The sequence below is a fragment of the Pleurodeles waltl genome, chromosome 7 (genome assembly GCF_031143425.1).
Source record: "Pleurodeles waltl isolate 20211129_DDA chromosome 7, aPleWal1.hap1.20221129, whole genome shotgun sequence".
NCBI lineage: Eukaryota > Metazoa > Chordata > Amphibia > Caudata > Salamandridae > Pleurodeles > Pleurodeles waltl.
Genome location: NC_090446.1, coordinates 1,325,474,898 through 1,325,496,799, shown reverse-complemented (window position 1 = coordinate 1,325,496,799; position 21,902 = coordinate 1,325,474,898).

Here is a 21,902-nt window from a genome sequence, read left to right as displayed (position 1 = left end):
GCTGAAATAGCTGAAGAATCTGATCAAAGTGACTGTGAAAACAATGCAGCACGGAGATCAAAGAAAAAAAGCATGCCAGGCTGCAGGTACTTTGCACCCGAATGGACTTACCTTGCTGCAAATGAATTGGAGAACAAATTTGGTTTGACCATGCATATTCAGCTGAACATTAGGGACCTTGAAATTGCACTACAACTGTATTTTGAAATAACCCCGCCAATTGATGAACTGAGACTCTATTTGCGTGAAGGGCTAATCAGTGATTACCAAATGGTAATTTATTAGAGACATTTCCATTTGAACTCTTTGAGAGCTCTTGTAAGTGAAAATTTGATGAACTTTCTAAAAGAGCAAGAACTGTTGTAAATAAGTGCAAATAAAACTTTGGAATATTTTTGATTTTGCTTTGCTCATGATAAGAGAAAAAAAATGCATTTTAAAATGATTTGATTTGATTTCTTTTTTTCCTTCATCTGTACAGGAAGGAATTACATGCCATAGTCTGCCTTTGATTTATGGTATTAGCTGTAGCTTATTAACATGTTTGTATAATCAAGAGTATATTCAACATTTCTATTCTAATTATGATCTTGTCTTTTCTTTTGTGCCTGTTAATCAGCATTTGACTAGTACTGCTAAGGCAAAGAATATTGACATTGTGGGAGGCTTCTTTGAATCAACACTAACCTTTGCTGCTGCTTACGCTCACAAAAATAACCTTACGTATTCTCACACAAATAGAAAAAGATTTCATAAATCAAGTAGATGACAGGAGACAGGCAATGAAAAACACAATAGAAAAGGGAATAGTTTTACAGGATTGGCCGAAAGATGCTACACATCTTCCAGGTGGTGATACACAAGGGCACTTAGCTTTAGAATGGCTACATGTAGGGAAGCTATGTATATATATATATATATATATATATATAGGGGACTAGTGAATGTAGACATGTGTTTTTTGTTTAAGAGTACTTTGACTTTTATGCTAAAAGGACAAGACCCAGCCATACCAGGTGTTTATTTCATATGTGGCATATGTGGATGAAATGTCTACTACAAACTGCTGAAAGTCTGGTATGCTACACGCTATTTAAGGGTAGTTTTTCTGAAAATCTACCATGTGGAAAAAGTTGACAATTTAATCTGGAAAGGGACATCTAACTCAAGGGCAAAGGGAGGAGCTAATGCAGCAGAGATTACAGGTCATATTTTTGGTGCAGTGATTCCATCTGTTGGTGTGATTCAGAATTATATCAAGAAAAGAAAGTGTCAACTATTGTAGATAAGATGTCACTTGATTATGCAGGTGCTGTGCTTTTAGTGGAAATGGAAAGGGTTGCTATGAGATCAATGGTTTTGCAAAATCGTCTTTCATTAGACATCTTATTAGCAAAGGAAAGTGAAGTCTGCAAAGTTTTACAGGCCCAACATTTCTGTACATTTATCCCTGATAAAAGTAAGGAGATGAGGAGATCCTGAAACATGACCTGAAAGATCTGGAAGAGACAAATGTCTGGGAATCAATAGGTAAAGGATTTTCAAATGTTGGATCATGGTTTGAAGATTTAGGAAAGGGAATTGTGAGAATGATCCTGAAACCTTTATTGATTGTGACTGTGCATTATTGTTGCACTTGGAAGCGATTTGAGAATTTCAGAAGACCAAGGCCCGTATACTATCAAACAACTAGGCTTTGAGTTGTCCTGTTGTAAATGAGAGTGTCCTTTTTGTGACGGCATGAATTGTAGTCAGAGGAGGGATTGTTAGAGTGGAAATTTTGGAAATGCTTTAGTGGCCCAGAAGTCAGCATTAGGTTATTTTAAAGTGTACACGTTTTGTCTGATGATGGACATTGTGCCTACCATTGGTGGACATTGTGCTTACCATGCAGACGTTGTGCCCAACCATGTTTAATAAAATGCTAACCTCATTTATAACAATGTTTGAGAATAATTAATCATTAGAGTGAATTATTATGAGTAGAAAATAATTATGATTTATGTTGATTTATGTGAGTTATTAGTTTAAAGTTACATGTGTGTAGGAAAAAATCAATGAAATAAATTTCTGAGTTTTCATATTTTGCGTGTTTTATTAATGGTTATAGCAATTCATTGAATTTCTTGTGTTAGAATAACTAGGCCTGAAGTTTTTCAGTTGTAGCAGTAATGAAAAAGCTGAATCATTTCTTTCCCTTTAACCTGAATTTTGTCTATTGGGTCGTTTCACATGTTTAGCAAAGAGTTCTATTGTATTATGTGTGAGTCTTTTTCTACCGACCTTGGCACTGGTACATCGAGAGCTGGAGATTTTAACATTAAGACAGACTCCATTGTTCAATCATTCTGGTCTCATGTGAATCGGTGGAGCTGTTGTGAGCCAATCGAAGATTTTAAAATGTATCATCTAATGTACTGAGTTCCTAGTTATTGCCGGTGACATGGAAGAAAAGAGAACTTCACACCTACCCTGAGAGAATCTAGAGATGTTGCAAACGTAATGGGCATACCAAATGTCATTGGATATTGTCCTTTTACGAAACATGGCCCTACTCAATCAACCAATCAAATTGCATTGGACATTTCTACTTATGGAGACACTTTTGCAAGTTTTAGTCAGTTCCCTTTTTGCCGCTCATGCAATTCAGCATGTCCAGTCCTTCAAATTGCCCGTTAAATTTAATTGTCAACTTATCTCATGCGTGTTCCTGATGTGCAGCTCATGTTCTGCACTTTCCCTTAATGATGTTCCTGCTGAATCTGACGTGTTCTGCTGACAAACCTGAATTGTATGCTGGCCCTGGGAGAGGTATAAACAATTGGAATTTTATTTGTCCCCTTATTTTATTAGTTTAGCATGCTGACACCTGTTTATTTCGATTTTTAGTTAGTCTAATTTAACCCAAGATCCGTGATTTTTCCAAATTATTTTTGTCTTCTTTTTCTTTTTGCATTTGGCACAATGTGTTAGCCATTTCCCACACAGTCTTCTCATAATTTGCAATAGTAATAGGGATAACCATCCTTATAACATTTGGTGCTTTGTTCTTTGAGTTTGGATATTGACTGATGTCACCATCTAATGATTTGAATTCTGTTTCTGTTGCACAAATTATAGCAATGCTTGTGTGTGTGTAATTCTTCTACAATGTTTAATGGCATTGATGTTGAGTAGACTAAACTTGTTTCACAGATTTGGCCAGCCTATGGTTTTGATTTACTTATATAACTTAGTTTTAAGCTCTAGTTACATGACTTTGGCTTTGTGGTTATTATAAAGCTTTGAGACTTTTAATTGATTTCAGTTTTGTTTCCATGGCCAAATTAATTATGGTGTTTAAATTTGTTGTTGTATTGATAGAGATTTGAGTGAAGGTGTTTGCTTCCACCACACTCTTCACTGGGTCCAAAGATCCCATCGACCTCGGTGAAAGCATTTTCTAATCCTGACCTGGAGGAGAAAATGAGCTCTCAAGTGTATGTTGTTGTTTTTTTGCCTTGTTAACTTTCTGATTTTATAGTTGTTCAATACATATATATTTATTTATAGTCAGCGAAAAGGGCTTAATCCAAATGGACATTCCAGTGTTTCTTCTTTATCATCTCTCGCCCCCATTTTACCTCAGAACCTGATTATAAGTGCTTGTGGTTATCTGTTATTTTAATAAGTAAGAAGGGTCTTAGGTTTAAAGGAGTCTTGGGCATACCTGTTGAGATACCAGTTATAGCCTTGATTGTGCTAGGTTTCCTGTCCACCCAAAATGGATGCAGCAGGTTGCACTGAAGCCATTCTGATGCAATTCATAAAAGTCATACAGACAGAACTTATAACTGTTAAGTGTGAAAGGGCTGATTTGATAGGCAGATTGAATCACTTTCAGAGTAGGACTGCTCCTGCTACCTCTACAGCAGTGTACAATTGTTTTGGTACCGCTGTACCGCTGTGCCTCCGGCATCACAAAATAATCTTATTGGTGTCTTAAGTAATCCATGTCTAGTATCCACTCTCCCAGGAGTATTAATGGCTTCTCCTGAAAAGTATGGACAAGACCCAAGACTATTCTCATCCTTTTTAAGACAATGTCAATTGTGTTTTATGCAAAGGCTAGTGCAGTTCACCATGGATGTGGTGAAAGCCTCTTTTATGTTATCCTGCTTATCCAAGGATGCCTTAAATTGGCATGATCCATGTTTATCACATTATAAGAACTTTTAAACCAATATTGTGGCGACTTTGAAAGGCGACAAATGAAAGAAGAAGCCCACTTACGATTTTTAACATTATGGCAAGGTTCTCAGGAGCTGATTTAATATATCACCCAGTTGCAAGGATCTTTCTCTGAGACTTCTGGGGAGAATGATGCAGTTGCTGCATCTTTTTATCACTCTGAGAGTGGATCTTTAAGATGCTGTATCCGCAGTCATAAACAACTCCATGCCTATTGTGGCTATTATTGATTTAGTTTTATAAATTAATCAGAGGTAATGAATCACAGAAAAGAAAGAAGACAACAAATGTAACTTTCCCATGTATTCTTCCATTCCTCTACTCTCTGTCTCCGTAAAATATTGCTGGTTCAGTAGAAGACCAATGCATGTGGATATGTTCAAAGAGAAGCTGACAACTAAGGAGAAGAAATATTGAAGGAAGAATCACCTTTGCCTTTGCTGTGGTCAGTTTAGGCATTTTGTGAAATGTCCTCATTGGCAGGAAAACTATGAAACTCGACCTTAAGAAGCAGGTTAACTAATTGTTTCGCCAGAAATACCTGATGAAAAGTCAGATCACTTTTTCTACAGACACTGCACTTTCATTACCTCAGGGATCATTCACTGTTTCTGCATTCCTCGATTCTTGGACTACTCACTTGCACAGCAAGATTGAATTAAGTTGTTAAAGTAAGATGAAGCGGCACCAACACACCCAATAGAGAGAACATCATTAATGTATGGGATGTTACACAAGAAACTGCTCAATTCGTTATGGTTTCTTTAGCAGGACATCCAGACCCTATTTCCATTGATATCATTGCAGCACCTTCATTAAGTATCATTTTAGGCACCACTTGGCTTTGAAGACACAATCCGGTTATTAACCGGTTAAAAGAAACATCTCCTGTCCTAAACGTCAACAACAATCTTTTACCAAGGTGGTGGGATTGACCAACACAGGAACTACTGATGAGAAATATTCTCAGTTATCTCAATTGTGCCAGGAATTGGCACATGTTTTTGTGAAAGTCGCATTTATAAAGTAATAATATTTAATTCCTTTCCAGACTACTAGAATGAAAATGTACTTTCAATAACATATTTTACATTATGTAATTAATCTTGGCTGTGCACAGTTACTTCTCTATTGGTTGAGGCCCTAAATCACAAAATGCATGTGGTCTCTCAGAGCGCCCTATGTTGCAACAAGAACTCACACCTAAAACAGCTCATAATTTGTATAAATAAGTATTTTGGATCTATATTTTGGGGGAAATGTTTCTTTTAGGTATCCATCGTTTTCTCCACATTACTCTTCTATAAATCAATGTTCTAAACCCTGTTACTTCGAAATGTTATTACACATGCTTACAGATTCTATAATGAGGAAATGATAGGTTTGTGTCATGCATTTCACAGCATTGCTCCTTCATCAGGAATGAAGCAATCAGAACATTGTATTTAACATATGCCAATATAGGTTCAACTGTCCCATTAACCAACATTTGATCAAAATCTACACCAATAAAACTACATTAATAAAAAGTAAGAACAAAAGAAGCCCATGCTTAAACGTTATCTCAGCCAGGATCCAACTGAAGGCAACCTTATGTGAGACTATAAGGAATTTGTCTGAAGTACTGAATGAGTGCACTTTTGGTCTAATGATCATAATCATTAAAATACTCACAAAATATTAAAAAGAGTTATATACGGACAATTAAGAAATTAAGCTGAACTTAAACAAGTTATGAAAAATTAGTCTTTTGATAAATATCAGCAGCACAAAAGTATGATGGACGGAGAGTTGAAACTTTTCATACATTCATCCCCGGTCACAGATCTGGGTTTAATCCATTGTTCTTTTGCTCACCATGCCACCCCAGTTTGGACCCAGACATATGAAAATCAGTCTTGAGCCTTTTCCCCCTCCAAACAGTCCAGTCCGAGCTGCCAGACCAGGTCCTCCCTGGACCGGAACCAAGCATCCTGGGACCGGTTTCAGGGTATCACCCTTCATCAGCCAGGGTAGCTTGAATCCAGTGGCACAGTGAGCAAGGGGCCCTTTTGTGTTACTTTTGATAAATATCTACAGCACATTAAAAACAACTCAATACTTACAAAAGACACCTCTGATTATGAAAAACAGAATGGCTTACACTGGGTCAAAAATAGATCATAAACATACATTTTGTTATTTTGCATACAAAAGACCTTTTCACATGACTGAGGCATCAATCATTAAGGTTTTTAACAAACTACCCTATAAATTAAACATTGAACATCTAAATGAGTTTAGAACATAAATAGATTGCATAAAAATTGGCATTATTATAATACTTTAGCATTTGAACAAGAGGAGCTGCAGTGTAGCCATGGCTTATGCTGGCATTTACAATTCGTTTAATCAACAATACAAGATGGGAAATTAAAGCTGTCCATTGGAAATAATACAGAGATGATGCAATAGAAGTCTGGAAAGGAGGCACTGCAGAGTTTAAAAGGTTTTACAAATGTTTGAATAACATCATGCAATAATATATTTGAAAAATACAGGAGGGAGAATGGAAGAACATTTTTGGACATTTCAATTGCATCAAAGCAAGATGGATTTCAAACAAACATTTATTCACAACCGGCTGGCAGGAAAACTTAGAGTTCAGCAGATTTCATTTGGCAAACCAAATCAAATATATACCTCACAGATAAATGCTAAGTGGCAGGAGAATGATTTCAAACCCTGAGCAATATGAACATATGTTACTCCAATTTGGGCATAGTACAGGAGCATTGGATAAGACTCACATGGAAACAGAAGCACTGCTGACAAAAAAAGACCCCAGTCAGAGAGTGACAGAATATCAACTGTGAGCCAGTGCTCTACACTGTCAAATAGTATGAGAACATTCTACCAAAACATTGGCAAATTATTGAACTCAATGATAATCTTGAGGAATCATTGCTGCAAACCAAAGATCACTTAACTGGAGAGATGCATATATTAAACCACAAAAACACCACGACACAATGAAACATAAAACTGCAGAGATTGTACTAAAATTCGTCATATACTGAAAGTAGGCCGCATTTAGAGGGTCATTCCAACCCTGGCGGTCGGTGTTAAAGCGGCGGCCAACCCGCCAACAGGCAGGCGGTAAAAAAAATGGAATTCTGACCCTGGCGGGAACCGCCAACACAGCCCGCCACTTTAACACTCCGACCGCCACGGAGGGACAAACAAACAGCGCGGCGGTCACCGCCAACAGACAGGCGGCAGACAATGTACCGCCCACCCTATCACGACCCACCAATCCGCCACCTTTTCCGGTGCGGGAGCCCCGCCGATAAAAACAAGGTGGAAACAAACTACTAACGGGAAAACGCTCACCTCTATACACTCCACGAGGAATCTGGACAGCATGGAACCCGAATTAAACATCCTACCAGCTATTGTCTACCTGCTCCTCTACCAGGTGCACGAACGCCGGCGCAGACGACAACGGTGAGTACTACACCTACGACACAGGGGAGGGGGGAGGAGAAAAGGTTACGGGCACACACATACGCGACACACCCACCCCTCCACACCCCCCCCCCAAATCCCTACACACCAATGCAGAGCAACAAGTCAGAGTGACACCCTCCAAACCCCCCGGAAGAATGCAAAGACAAAATAAATTGATCATGAAAATTGAAGTATATTATAGCATATTTGAAGTTAAGTGAAATATGAAATATCTAAATAAAATATATTACAACATGAACAATATATACATAGCCCAAAATTCCGGCACATATTGGCTACCTTCCATTGTTCGTGGGCCAATGTGCATAAACACATGGGCAAAGCCCACACACGAGACCCGATTCCATTGGAGAGAACACTGCTGGGGCATCAGCTAATAAAACTACAGGCACCTCAGGGGGAAGGGAAGGGGGGGCACCTCAGCCACATGAGTCCACAACGCCAGATCCACGAGGGGCCTCCATGCCCACTGTACCATCCTGGGGAGTGCAAAGCCACAGTCTCTCAAGTCTCTACAGTGGGTGGATTGCCCACTGTACCATCCTGGGGAGTGCAAAGCCACAGTCTCTCAAGTCTCTACAGTGGGTGGGTTGACCACTGTCACATCCTGGGAAGTGCAAAGCCACAGTCCATCAGGTGGATTACAGACTCCACTGGTTATGGAGGAGGCATGTTGGCCAGAGTGCTTCGTGAAGCCCTGCCCGACACAGATCCGGCCCTGCCAATGGGCCAGCGGTGCTTGAGATGAAGGGCCCAGCGGAGCGGTGCTTGACAGGAAGGGCTCAGCGGAGCAGTTCAGAGACGGCGGTGCCCAGCGGAGCGGTGATTGACAGGAAGGGCCCTGTTCAGCGGTGCTTGTCACGGCGGGGCCCTGTTCAGCAGTTCTTGAGACGGCGGGGCCCTGTTCAGCGGTGCTTGTCACGGCGGGCCCTGTTCAGCGGTGCTTGTCATGGCGGGGCCCTGTTCAGCGGTTCTTGAGACGGCGGGGCCCTGTTCAGCGGTGCTTGTCACGGCGGGGCCCTGTTCAGCGGTGCTTGTCACGGCGGGGCCCTGTTCAGCGGTTCTTGAGACGGCGGGGCCCTGTTCAGCGGTGCTTGTCACGGCGGGGCCCTGTTCAGCGGTTCTTGAGACGGCGGGGCCCTGTTCAGCGGTGCTTGTCACGGCGGGCCCTGTTCAGCGGTGCTTGTCACGGCGGGGCCCTGTTCAGCGGTTCTTGAGACGGCGGGCCCTGTTCAGCAGTGCTTGTCACGGCGGGGCCCTGTTCAGCGGTGCTTGTCACAGCGGGGCCCTGTTCAGCGGTTCTTGAGACGGCGGAGCCCTGTTCAGCGGTGCTTGTCACGGCGGGGCCCTGTTCAGTGGTTCTTGAGACGGCGGGGCCCTGTTCAGCGGTGCTTGTCACGGCGGGGCCCTGTTCAGCGGTGTTGTCACGGCGGGGCCCTGTTCAGTGGTTCTTGAGACGGCGGGGCCCTGTTCAGCGGTGCTTGTCACGGCGGGGCCCTGTTCAGCGGTGCTTGTCACGGCGGGGCCCTGTTCAGCGGTGCTTGTCATGGCGGGCCCTGTTCAGCAGTTCTTGAGACGGCGGGGCCCTGTTCAGCGGTGCTTGTCACGGCGGGGCCCTGTTCAGCGGTTCTTGAGACGGCGGGCCCTGTTCAGCGGTGCTTGTCACGGCGGGGCCCTGTTCAGCGGTTCTTGAGACGGCGGGGCCCTGTTCAGCGGTGCTTGTCACGGCGGGGCCCTGTTCAGCAGTGCTTGTCTTGTGTTCCTGGGGAACCGGATCTGGCCAATAATTCCCGCTCAGTCGCCATCCGACCTTTCGCTAGCGGGGCCCTCCTGTGCTGGAGTCCTGGGCCCGTGGGTGTCCTCCGTCACACCCGAAATGGGGCTGGTGGGGCCCTCCTGGGCAGCTCGCCTGCTGCCGGACTTGTCCGCCCTGCTGCCCTTGCCCTCCTTCGCCAAATCTCTGGGGCCCTTGCCTCCCTTTGGGGATGTGCCAGGTGACGCTGCAAGGGTAGTGTCCTTGGGGGCAGCCGTCTCAGGCCTGTCGCGCCGGCCCTTCCCTTTTTTGGTTCTTTTCCCAGGGGGTGGGCTGGCTGTCCCCTTGCTGCTGGCCGATGTTCCGGCCCTAGGAGCTGGTGGACTCCAATAGCCCTGAACTATGGTCCTAGTAGGTGCAGGGCTTGTGGTGGCTGAGGTGCTGTTTGGACTCTTACGAGATGGAGGGGGTGGGTCAGGTGATGCAAAGAGGTTAATTTTGGAGAGGAAAAACTTTTTAGGAGCAATGGGAAGGGTAGGTGCAGTGGGTATGGGAGTGGAGGAAGAGGATGTGGTTGTAGGAGAGTCAAGTGTGCAGTCTATGGATGCAGGTGCTTGTGACTGAGGCTGTCGTGAGTTGGATGGCTGTTGGGTGGGTTGCTGCCTGCGTTTGTGTGGTTTGGAAGAGGGGGTGACAGACACACTGGGAGAGGACACAGAGGACGTGTAAATGGCAGTGGGGGTGGTGACTGCACATGTGCGGAGTGTTCTGGTGGGTGTGCTGGTGATGGACGTAGTGGCTGATGATGTTGTGCATGCATGTGTGAGTGGAGACGTCACAGGGAGGGAGGGAGGAGGGAGACGACGAGGAGGGGGACACAGAGGAGGCAGTGGCTGTTGGCATGTCTGCATGTGGATGTTGCTTGGGTGAATGCTTGTGTGATCTGTGGTGCTTATGTCTGGATGAGCTGCCCTTGGGTGTTGATGTGTGTGCAGGCTGGTCTGTAGGTGTGTCTGGGATAGGCAGAGGAACAGGGGAGTGGGACTGGGTGGAGGGAGTTGGAGGAGGGAGGCTGGAGACAGGGACAATGGCTGCCGTCAGTGCTGAGGCCAGAGCGTTGAGCGATCGCTGATGGGCAGCCTGACCCGAATGAATGCCCTACAGGTATGCATTGCTCCGATGCACCTCCCTTTCCACCCCCTGGATGGCATTCAAAAGGGTAGACTGCCCAACAATGAGCGTCTGGAGGAGGTCAATGATCTCCGCACTGAGGGCAGCAGGAGTAACTGGGGCAGGGCCTGAGGTGCCTGGGGCGAAGGAGATGCCCGGCTTCCAGAGCGGGCACGGGGCTAATGCTGAGGGGCTGCTGGGAGCTGGGTGGTGGCTGTACCTGTTGTTGCGGTGGGCACGGATGTTGCCGCCACCACAAGGGAGCTCCCTTTCGAGGACGTGTCGGTGTCGCTGACGTCTCCACGGGTCCCCGTTGTGGTGCTCCCCTCGCCCTCCGTCTCACTGGTGAACTCGGAGTCGGTTGCAGGGCCCTCCGGGGCCATGTGAGATGCAGCTCCCTCGTGCGCCGATGCCACTTCTCCTCCGCCTGATGATGCTAATGCACACATGAACAGGAAAACCAAAAAAAAGGGGGGGATAAGAAAGAAAGACATGTTGAGTGCATGCATTGGCAGCACCGTTGGCGGAGAGGACAGACACAGAATCCCCCTGCACTACGCCGCGCACTCGGGGTACACTACTCAATTATTGTCACTTGGCCTACAAGTCTATGGAGGACAACTGCACACATAGGTGAGCCCGGCCCATGGATAGCTGTACTTAGCACCCTACAGAGGTGGGGGGTGGGGGCACAGGGCCATGCCTAATGGAGGGGCCTAGCCTACAGAAACCGCCCTGGCCTAGAGATAGCCACATCCCTCCTCCACCACCCAGACACCTCCACTGTGCGCTGATATAGCAGTATGTGCTGAGACTCACCCCCTTGTGTCTGCTGTGATGTCCTCACGCGCCCATCCAAATCGGGGTAGGCCACCGCCAGGATCCGGGACATCAGGGGGGTCAATTGCCGTGTAGCACCCCTCCTAGGTTGGGAGGCCATCCCCAGCAGAGCCTCGGCGGTCTTTCTGCTCCCGCGGCGGATGTCCTCCCACCTATTGTGGCAGTGGGTGCCCCGTCTGTTGTGGACCCCCAGGGCCCGGACGTCCTTGGCGATGGCACGCCAAATGTCGATCTTCTGATGGGCGCTGACCTATGTGACATGGACAGGGTGGGAAAAGAAATATCATCACTTTTCTGCATGGTCGATGTGAGTGGCCCCCCCTCCCCAACCTTGCCATGTGGCATATGCTCTCATCTGTCGTGCGTTGCATTCCTCATTCGCTCCCCTCCCCACCATCTTACATCCACCCCACTCAACACAGGCATAGCCCATACAACGTGCTCCCTGTGTACTTACCTGTTGGTCTGGAGGACCGTAGAGAAGTGCATACTGTGGGAGGACCCCATCAACAAGTTTCTCCAATTCCTCAGATGTGAAGGCAGGGGCCCTTTCCCCAGTCGCAGCAGCCATTGTCTCTTCCAGACCGAGGTTACAGCAACACTTGCAGTATAGGTCCTCTCCTGTGGATGATCAGGTCTCGAGTGATTAAGCAGATAGAAAATGGCGGTCACGCCCGCGGTGGTGCGTACCGCGTCCGCCGGCGCACATCGTCATTGGCTCCTGAGACCCATAGGGTTCAATGTTAACCAATGCTGCTTTGCGCCGCGGTCTCCGACCGCCTACCGCCACGGTGTTCCACGCCAGCGCATTCACCTCACATCCCATTGTCACACTTCACAGGTCAGGCAGCCGCCATTTCAAGGGCCCACATGGCTTAATTTCTACAGCGTCACACAGGCCTAGGCCTTGCATTGCCAATCATACAAGCCATTCAATGCATAGCGAATCGTGTACTGTGCAAGCTGTGGTTACGTACCTGTGGGTTGCTTGACTCTGTGCTCCATGTTGTCCTTCCTAGGCACCGTCCGCTGGGACTTGCGAGGAGATGGAGGAATCCTCCCGTGTACAGACCGCTGGTGGACCTGTCGACAATGGAAGAAAGACATGTCATACTGACATACAGGCTTGACAGAGCCACTATACAGGAACTGTGTGCCCAGCTGGAGCCAGACCTGATGTCCCCCATTCGCCAACCCACAGGGATTCCCCCTCTGGTGCAGGTTCTGTCAGTACTCCATTTTTTGGCAAGTGGATAATTCCAAACAACAGTGGCCATATCATCAGGGATGTCTCAGCCTATGTTTTCTAAGGTTTTGTCCAGAGTGTTGTCTGCCCTGATGAAATACATGCGGAGCTACATTGTTTTCCCTGAGGTGGGCGATTTGGCTGCAGTGAAGGGTGATTTCTATGCCCTTGGCCATATCCCCAACATCATTGGTGCCATTGATGGGACCCATGTGGCTTTGGTTCCCCCCAGTGAAAGTGAGCTGGTGTACAGGAACAGAAAAAGTTATCATTCGATGAATGTCCAGGTGGTCTGTTTGGCTGACCAGTACATCTCCCATGTAAATGCCAAGTTCCCTGGGTCAGTGCATGACGCGTACATCATGCGAAATAGCAGCATCCCTTATGTGATGGAACAGCTACAGAGACACTGTGTGTGGCTAATAGGTGACTCTGGTTACCCCAACCTGTCGTGGCTACTTACCCCAGTGAGGAATCCCAGGACAAGGGCAGAGGAACGCTACAATGAGGCCCATGGGCGAACTAGGAGGATTATAGAAAGAACCTTCGGCCTCCTGAAGGCCAGGTTTAGGTGCCTGCATATGACAGGTGGATCCCTAATGTACTCACCAAAGAAGGTGTGCCATATCATCGTGGCCTGCTGTATGCTTCACAACCTGGCTTTGCGACGCCAGGTGCCTTTCCTGCAGGAGGATGGTCCAGATGGTGGTGTTGTAGCAGCTGTGGAGCCTGTGGAGAGTGAAGAGGAGGAAGACGACGGGGACGACACAGACAACAGGGACACTGTGATACAACAGTATTTTCAGTAGCACACAGGTACGAATCAACCACGCCATTTTACATTTACTTAAAGTCTCCTGCCTCTCTACTGTCTGAGTTCCCCCCCAGTTCCTGTTAACTGAGTTGTGACTTTCCCTTCCGTTTTCAGAGCTGCGGGCCCCACTGCGTGACCTCTGCTTTGTTTGCCCATGGACTACAGCTGTGTGACAGTGGTATGTTGTCATCACAATGTGACTGAACATTATTGCACTGTTATGTCTAATACATTTGTTCAAAATACAAGCAGACTCCAGATTTTTTAAGTGCAACAAGTGATTTTAATAAAGTGCTACATTTAGGAACATGATTGTAAAACGGTGATGGGTGATGGTGGAGTAATGTCCATGGCAGAGTCCAGTTTTCAGTCTCACAGGTGCATTGTCCATATGCCGGTGGAAGGATGGAGCAGGGGCAGTTCAAGGTTGGACAGGGTGACAATGTGGGACAGTGGGATGACATCAGGGGGTATCCTTTGCTGGCGGGGGTCTTGGCATCCTACTCTGTCTTCTTGTGAGATCTCAGGTGCCGCTTGCAGGGTGGTTCTTCTTCTGCAGGAGGTGGGGTTCTGGTGGCCTGTCGTTGTGTGGGGGCCTCCTGTCCACTAGCGGAGGTGGTAGGCTGTTCCTGGTCCAGGCTAGTGACAGGGGCCCTTTGTGGTGCCACATGGTCCCGCAATGTGGTGACTATCTGGTTAAGGGCCATGACGATGGTCCCCATTGCGGAACTAATGTTCCTCAGTTCCTCTCTGAACCCCATGTACTGTTCCTCCTGCAGCACCTGGATCTCCTGGAACCTGGCCAGTACCGTAGCCATTGTCTCCTGGGAGCGGTGGTATGCTCCCATGATGGAGGAGAGGGCCTCTTGGAGAGTCGGTTCCCTGGGCCTGTCCCCCCCTGTCTCACAGCAGCCCTCCCAGTTCCCCTGTTTCCCTGGGCCTCTGTCCCCTGGACGGTGTGCCCACTACCACTGCCCCCAGGTCCCTGTTGTTGTTGGGGTGGTGGGTCAACCTGGGTGCCCTGTAGTGGTGGACACACCGCTGATTGACGTGTCCTGGAGAAATAGGCATGGGCCTGCTGGGTGGGAGCTGTGCTGGTGTCCCCAGAGGGGGTTAGGTCGGGTGTAGCCTGTCGCTGTCTGTGGGGAACCGACTGTCCAGAGGTCCCCGATGGGCCGGGCTGGTCATCTGTGTGAGAAAGTAGCCTCTTTCTAGCCTTGTTACCCCCACTTTAGGCCTGTTTGTGAGTGTATGTCAGGGTGTTTTCACTGTCTCACTGGGATCCTGCCAGCCAGGGCCCAGTGCTCATAGTGAAAACCCTATGTTTTCAGTATGTTTGTTATGTATCACTGGGACCCTGCTAGTCAGGACCCCAGTGCTCATAAATTTGTGACCTATAGGTATGTGTTCCCTGTGTGATGCCTAACTGTCTCACTGAGGCTCTGCTAACCAGAACCTCAGTGGTTATGCTCTCTCATTTCTTTCCAAATTGTCACTAACAGGCTAGTGACCAATTTTACCAATTTACATTGGCTTACTGGAACACCCTTATAATTCCCTAGTATATGGTACTGAGGTACCCAGGGTATTGGGGTTCCAGGAGATCCCTATGGGCTGCAGCATTTCTTTTGCCACCCATAGGGAGCTCTGACAATTCTTACACAGGCCTGCCACTGCAGCCTGAGTGAAATAACGTCCACGTTATTTCACAGCCATTTTACACTGCACTTAAGTAACTTATAAGTCACCTATATGTCTAACCTTTACCTGGTAAAGGTTAGGTGCAAAGTTACTTAGTGGAGGGCACCCTGGCACTAGCCAAGGTGCCCCCACATTGTTCAGGGCCAATTCCCCGGACTTTGTGAGTGCGGGGACACCATTACACGCGTGCACTACATATAGGTCACTACCTATATGTAGCTTCACAATGGTAACTCCGAATATGGCCATGTAACATGTCTATGATCATGGAATTGCCCCCTCTATACCATCCTGGCATAGTTGGCACAATCCCATGATCCCAGTGATCTGTAGCACAGACCCTGGTACTGCCAAACTGCCCTTCCTGGGGTTTCGCTGCAGCTGCTGCTGCTGCCAACCCCTCAGACAGGCAGCTGCCCTCCTGGGGTCCAGCCAGGCCTGGCCCGGGATGGCAGAACAAAGGACTTCCTCTGAGAGAGGGTGTTACACCCTCTCCCTTTGGAAAATGGTGTGAAGGCAGGGGAGGAGTAGCCTCCCCCAGCCTCTGGAAATGCTTTCTTGGGCACAGATGTGCCCAATTCTGCATAAGCCAGTCTACACCGGTTCAGGGGACCCCTTAGCCCTGCTCTGGCGCGAAACTGGACAAAGGAAAGGGGAGTGACCACTCCCCTGACCTGCACCTCCCCTGGGAGGTGTCCAGAGCTCCTCCAGTGTGCTCCAGACCTCTGCCATCTTGGAAACAGAGGTGCTGCTGGCACACTGGACTGCTCTGAGTGGCCAGTGCCACCAGGTGACGTCAGAGACTCCTTCTGATAGGCTCCTTCAGGTGTTGCTAGCCTATCCTCTCTCCTAGGTAGCCAAACCCTCTTTTCTGGCTATTTAGGGTCTCTGTCTCTGGGGAAACTTTAGATAACGAATGCAAGAGCTCAGCCGAGTTCCTCTGCATCTCTCTCTTCACCTTCTGCCAAGGAATCGACTGCTGACCGCACTGGAAGCCTGCAAACCTGCAACATAGTAGCAAAGACGACTACTGCAACTCTGTAATGCTGATCCTGCCGCCTTCTCAACTGTTTTCCTGGTGGTGCATGCTGTGGGGGTAGTCTGCCTCCTCTCTGCACTAGAAGCTCCGAAGAAATCTCCCGTGGGTCGACGGAATCTTCCCCCTGCAACCGCAGGCACCAAAAAGCTGCATTACCGGTCCCTTGGGTCTCCTCTCAGCACGAAGAGCGAGGTCCCTCGAATCCAGCAACTCTGTCCAAGTGACTCCCACAGTCCAGTGACTCTTCAGTCCAAGTTTGGTGGAGGTAAGTCCTTGCCTCACCTCGCTAGACTGCATTGCTGGGAACCGTGACTTTTGCAGCTACTCCGGCCCCTGTGCACTTCCGGCGGAAATCCTTTGTGCACAGCCAAGCCTGGTCCACGGCACTCTAACCTGCATTGCACGACTTTCTAAGTTGGTCTCCGGCGACGTGGGACTCCTTTGTGTAACTTCGGGTGAGCACCGTTTCACGCATCCTCATAGTGCCTGTTTCTGGCACTTCTCTGAGTGCTACCTGCTGCTAAGAGGGCTCCTTGTCTTGCTCGACATCCCCTCTACCTCCTGGTCCAATTTGCGACCTCCTGGTCCCTCCTGGGCCACAGCAGCATCCAAAAACGCTAACCGCACGATTTGCAGCTAGCAAGGCTTGTTGGCATTCTTTCGGCGGGAAAATACTTCTGCACGACTCTACAAGGCAAGATGGATCCGTCCTCCAAAGGGGAAGTCTCTAGCCCTTTGCGTTCCTGCAGAACCGCAGCTTCTTCTGTCCAGTAGAAGCTTCTTTGCACCCGCAGCTGGCATTTCCTGGGCATCTGCCCATCTCCGACTTGCTTGTGACTTTTGGACTTGGTCCCCTTGTTCCACAGGTACCCCAGATTGGAAATCCAGCGTTGTTGCATTGTTGGTTTGTGTCTTTCCTGCCTTATTCCCCTATCACGACCTCTTTGTCCTTTGGGGAACTTTAGTGCACTTTGCACTCACTTTTCAGGGTCTTGGGGAGGGTTATTTTTCTAACTCTCACTATTTTCTAATAGTCCCAGCGACCCTCTACAAGGTCACATAGGTTTGGGGTCCATTCGTGGTTTGCATTCCACTTTTGGAGTATATGGTTTGTGTTGCCCCTATCCCTATGTGTCCCCATTGCATCCTATTGTAACTATACATTGTTTGCACTGTTTTCTAAGACTATACTGCATATTTTTGCTATTGTGTATATATATCTTGTGTATATTTCCTATCCTCTCACTGAGGGTACACTCTAAGATACTTTGGCATATTGTCATAAAAATAAAGTACCTTTATTTTTAGTATAACTGTGTATTGTGTTTTCTTATGATATTGTGCATATGACACTAAGTGGTACTGTAGTAGCTTCACACGTCTCCTAGTTCAGCCTAAGCTGCTCTGCTAAGCTACCATTATCTATCAGCCTAAGCTGCTAGACACCCTATACACTAATAAGGGATAACTGGGCCTGGTGCAAGGTGCAAGTACCCCTTGGTACTCACTACGAGCCAGTCCAGCCTCCTTCAATCTGGGTCCAGGAAGACAGAGCTGCTATCATCACTGGGGGCCTCTTCTGGGGGTGGGATGGACATCTCTGGACCCTCCGTGGCGGTGTGGTGGCGTTCGGGTCCTGCAGGGGTATAGGAGTATGGTTATTGCTTCTGTGTGTGGCATTTCGTGTAATGGGTGGGTGGCCGTGTACCCCAGTGCTGGCATTCCCTTGTGGGGGCTTTTGTGACGGTGGCTTGTGGGGGTGATGGGTGTGTGCAGTGGGCATGCTTTGGTGATGGGTGTCCATGCTTTGGGGAGGCATGCAGGGCTAGGTTTTGGGATGGGTGGGTTGTGATGGTGAGCCATTTGCAAGGAGTTGGTGTGATGGGGGTGGGGGTGAGGGTGGGGGTATGATTTGGCATGCAGGTGGGGCGGGGGGAATGAAGTAGTGGAGATTTGCCTTACCAGAGTCCATTCCTCCGCCTACTCCTGCGAGGCCCTCAGGATGCAGGATGTGCAAGACTTCCTCCTCCCATGCTGTGAATTCTGGGGGAGTAGGTGGGGGTCCGCCGCCAGTCCGCTGTACCGCGATGTTGTGCCTTGATACCATGAAACGCACCTTCCCCAGTAGGTCGTTCCACCGCTTCCTGATGTCATCCCGATTGCTTGGATGCTGTCCCACAGCGTTGACCCTGTCCACTATTCTGCTCCATAGCTCCATCTTCCTGGCAATGGTGGTGTGCTGCACCTGTGCACCGAAGAGCTGGGGCTCTACACGAACTATTTCCTCCACCATGACCCTGAGTTCTGCGTCAGAGAACCTGGGGTGTCTTTGGGGTGCCATGGGGTGGTGTGGATGAGGTGAGGGGTGGTGTATGTGTTTTAGTGTGTGGTGAGTGTGGTGGTGTATGGTGTTTTGTGCGTGGAAATTGTGTGGGTGATGTTGTGATTTGCCTCTGTGTGATGGTCTACTCTATGCTGTGCTGTCTCTCTCTGTCCTTCAGTCGCAATTGTGGTCGTAAGGGTTTGTGGGTGATGTGGGTGTGTGTTTTATATTTAATTGGGTGTGTGGGAGTGGTGTGTGTATGTGTCTCAGGTGTGTGTATTTTGATTTGTCCAATGTGGTAGTGTTTTGTAAAGGTGTGTGTATTTTGAGCGCGGCGGTGTGTACCGCCAATGGAATACCGCGGTTGAAAGACCGCTGCGGGGATTTGTGGGTCGGAATGGCATGCTAGTATTTCTGTTGGCGTGACGGTGGAGGTTTGGTCATCGCCTGTTTTGCCCTGCCCGTTGGTGTGGCGGACTTTTGTGGATGTCGGGTTTTTGGCGGTTTGCCAGTTGCGGGTCAGAATGACCGTGGCGGTTTACCGCGACCGCAGCGGTGTTATGGCGGTCTTCTGACCGGCGGTAAGCGCCTTTTACCGCTGAGGTCAGAATGACCCCCTTAGTATGTAAAGGTACAATGGTAGAGAACGTCATCTGGCAATGCTCACAAACATGGGAAAGTCAGTGGCATTTACCGCTAGGACTGGTGTAATAAATGGGAGTTTAGCTTAACTAGCAACTAATAAGATGTGTAAAGTGGTAATGTTATTTTTATTTTGGGAATATCTGAAACTGTTAAATATTTAAACAGGATATCATGCAGCATTCTGCAGACAATGATGTTTACATTGGGGTCGCGATTTATATCGATATTATTCTTTCCGGTGCCTCTAGATTTGATAAACAGGAAGAAGAACGGTTCTTGATGAAGGAGTAGTGCTCTGAAATGCAATATACATATATATAATGTAAGCATCCTGCAAACTGTTAAACATGTTTATGAGGAGGTTGATGCAATATAGGTTGGACACTGATTTATTTATAAGAGTACTGCGGAGCAGTAAGTAAAACTTATAAGAAATATTTTAGAGAAAATATTGTCTGGAAAACATATTTCTGCAAATTGTGATAGTTTCAGCCTTAATAGCTTGTTGCAATTTAGGGTGCTCTTTGTGGCCATTTTGACTATTAGTAGTTATCAAGTACAAGTTCTACTGTTAGTGTTGCCTACGAGGTTACTGAAAGAGTGTTTGTAGCTTGTGGCCTGGGCTCGCTTGTGCTAGTTTACATGCAACTGTTTCAATGGTCGCCCAGCTCGACATTAGCCCTTTTCTCTGGGCTGTGTCTCCACCACAGGCACCCCATTTTGTTGAAGTTATATCTAAGCAAATACTATACATTGTGCGCATCTGTGGTGACACACAGACCATTAAAGGTCATATCTGAAATGTCAACAAGTTGAGGGGCAATAATTGAGACACCTTCTCAGTTATTGAGACACATAGGGCCTCATTACGACCCTGGTGGCCGGCGGTAAGCTGGCGGTAACACCGCCAACAGGCTGGCGGTGTTCCGCCAGCTATTATGACCATGGCCAAATAGCCACGGGCATACCGCCAGCCTTCCACTATACCGCCAGGCTTTTGCCTGGCGATCATAATCCCCAGGGCAGAGGTGCAATCACCGCTGCCCTGGGGATTATGAGTCCCCGACCGCCAGCCTGTCCACGGCGGTAAACACCGCCATGGAAAGGCTGGCGGTAAGGGGGACTTGGGGTGCCCCTGGGGTCCCCTGCACTGCCCAAGCACTTGGCATGGGCAGTGCAAGGGCCCCCAGGCATAGCCCCGTCGCGCATTTCACTGCCTGAATTTTGGGCAGTGAAATGCGCAATGGGTGCTACTGCACCTGCTGCACATCAACATTGCTGCCGGCTCTATTATGAGCTGGCAGCAATGTTGATGTGACTTTTCCACTGGGCCAGCGGGCAGTAACACTGTTACCGTCCGCTGGCCCAGCGGAAAAGTCATAATAGGGAGCCAGGAATACCGCAGGCACTGGCGGTATTCTGGCTCCCGCAGCCTCTGTGGTCTTTTTATAAGACCGCCGAGGTTGTAATGAGGGCCATAGTGATCAAATGGTTTGATTACTTGTCTGTGTCTCCACCTTAGTGTCCGGGTCCCTCTATCGGTGGGCGAATGAAGGCAGGATAGAGTCTGGCATAGAAACAACGAGAAAGGGGTGCAGTAAGTGGGGGAAAAAGGGTGCTCAAGGACAAAAATAGGCCGCAAAATCGCTATATGGTGCCTTCACAAGGGACCACACCCATCCCTCAAACTGTTTACAATGTAAACAAAAACACAAAAATTACCTACGTGAGGCACTCAAATGAGTTACAACGAGATCATGTACATGTACCACAAATAGTATAATGAAGTAATTTCAAAATCCAATTTAGGCAATACAGTCAGTCCATAGATATGTGACCACATTTTTCAAAGTTTTCTTGTAGAGAAAAGTTCTCCCAAGGATGAAATCCCAAAGTGTCCAATCATTGAAGCTTCACATAAATGATTTGAAACGCAATCAAGTCTTGAAACACAATCAAGCCAACACATGTTTAGTCACGGGACCATAATCCCAAACGACTTCTTCAGGGCTGTAAATTGCACAAACACAACATTTGAGTAGAGAACAAAACACTCAGGTATTGAAAAGGGTGAAAACAACCACTATTGGTAAGTATGAACAGAACCAGAGAAGGAGGAGAAAATCAAGAATAACAAATAAGTGACAACAACAGAAACACCTGAACACCACAACGATAAAGAGCCAAATATTCCAAATGTGAGCTAAAAAGCCGAATCTAATGAATCACCAAAAAACCCGTTATATAAGACACATTGGCGGTCATTACAACATTGGCAGTAAAAGCTGCTTACCACCGTGCAGAAGACCGCCAACACACCCCCACAGCCGCGGAAATCCGCCACAGCTATTATGACCCACAGCTCGGAATCCGCCAAAATTCAGACACCCAAACAAATCCGCCACACCAAAGGTCAGTGATAAACTGGCGAAAACAAAACATCCTCGTCACGCCAACAGAAATACGCCCACACTATCACGACACACGAATCCACGTGGTGGTCTTTCAACCGTGGTATTCCATTGGCGGTGCACACCGCCGCGCTCAAAATACACATACATTTACAAAACACAACCACATTGGAATTCGAAATACACACACCTGATACACATACACACACCACTCCCACAC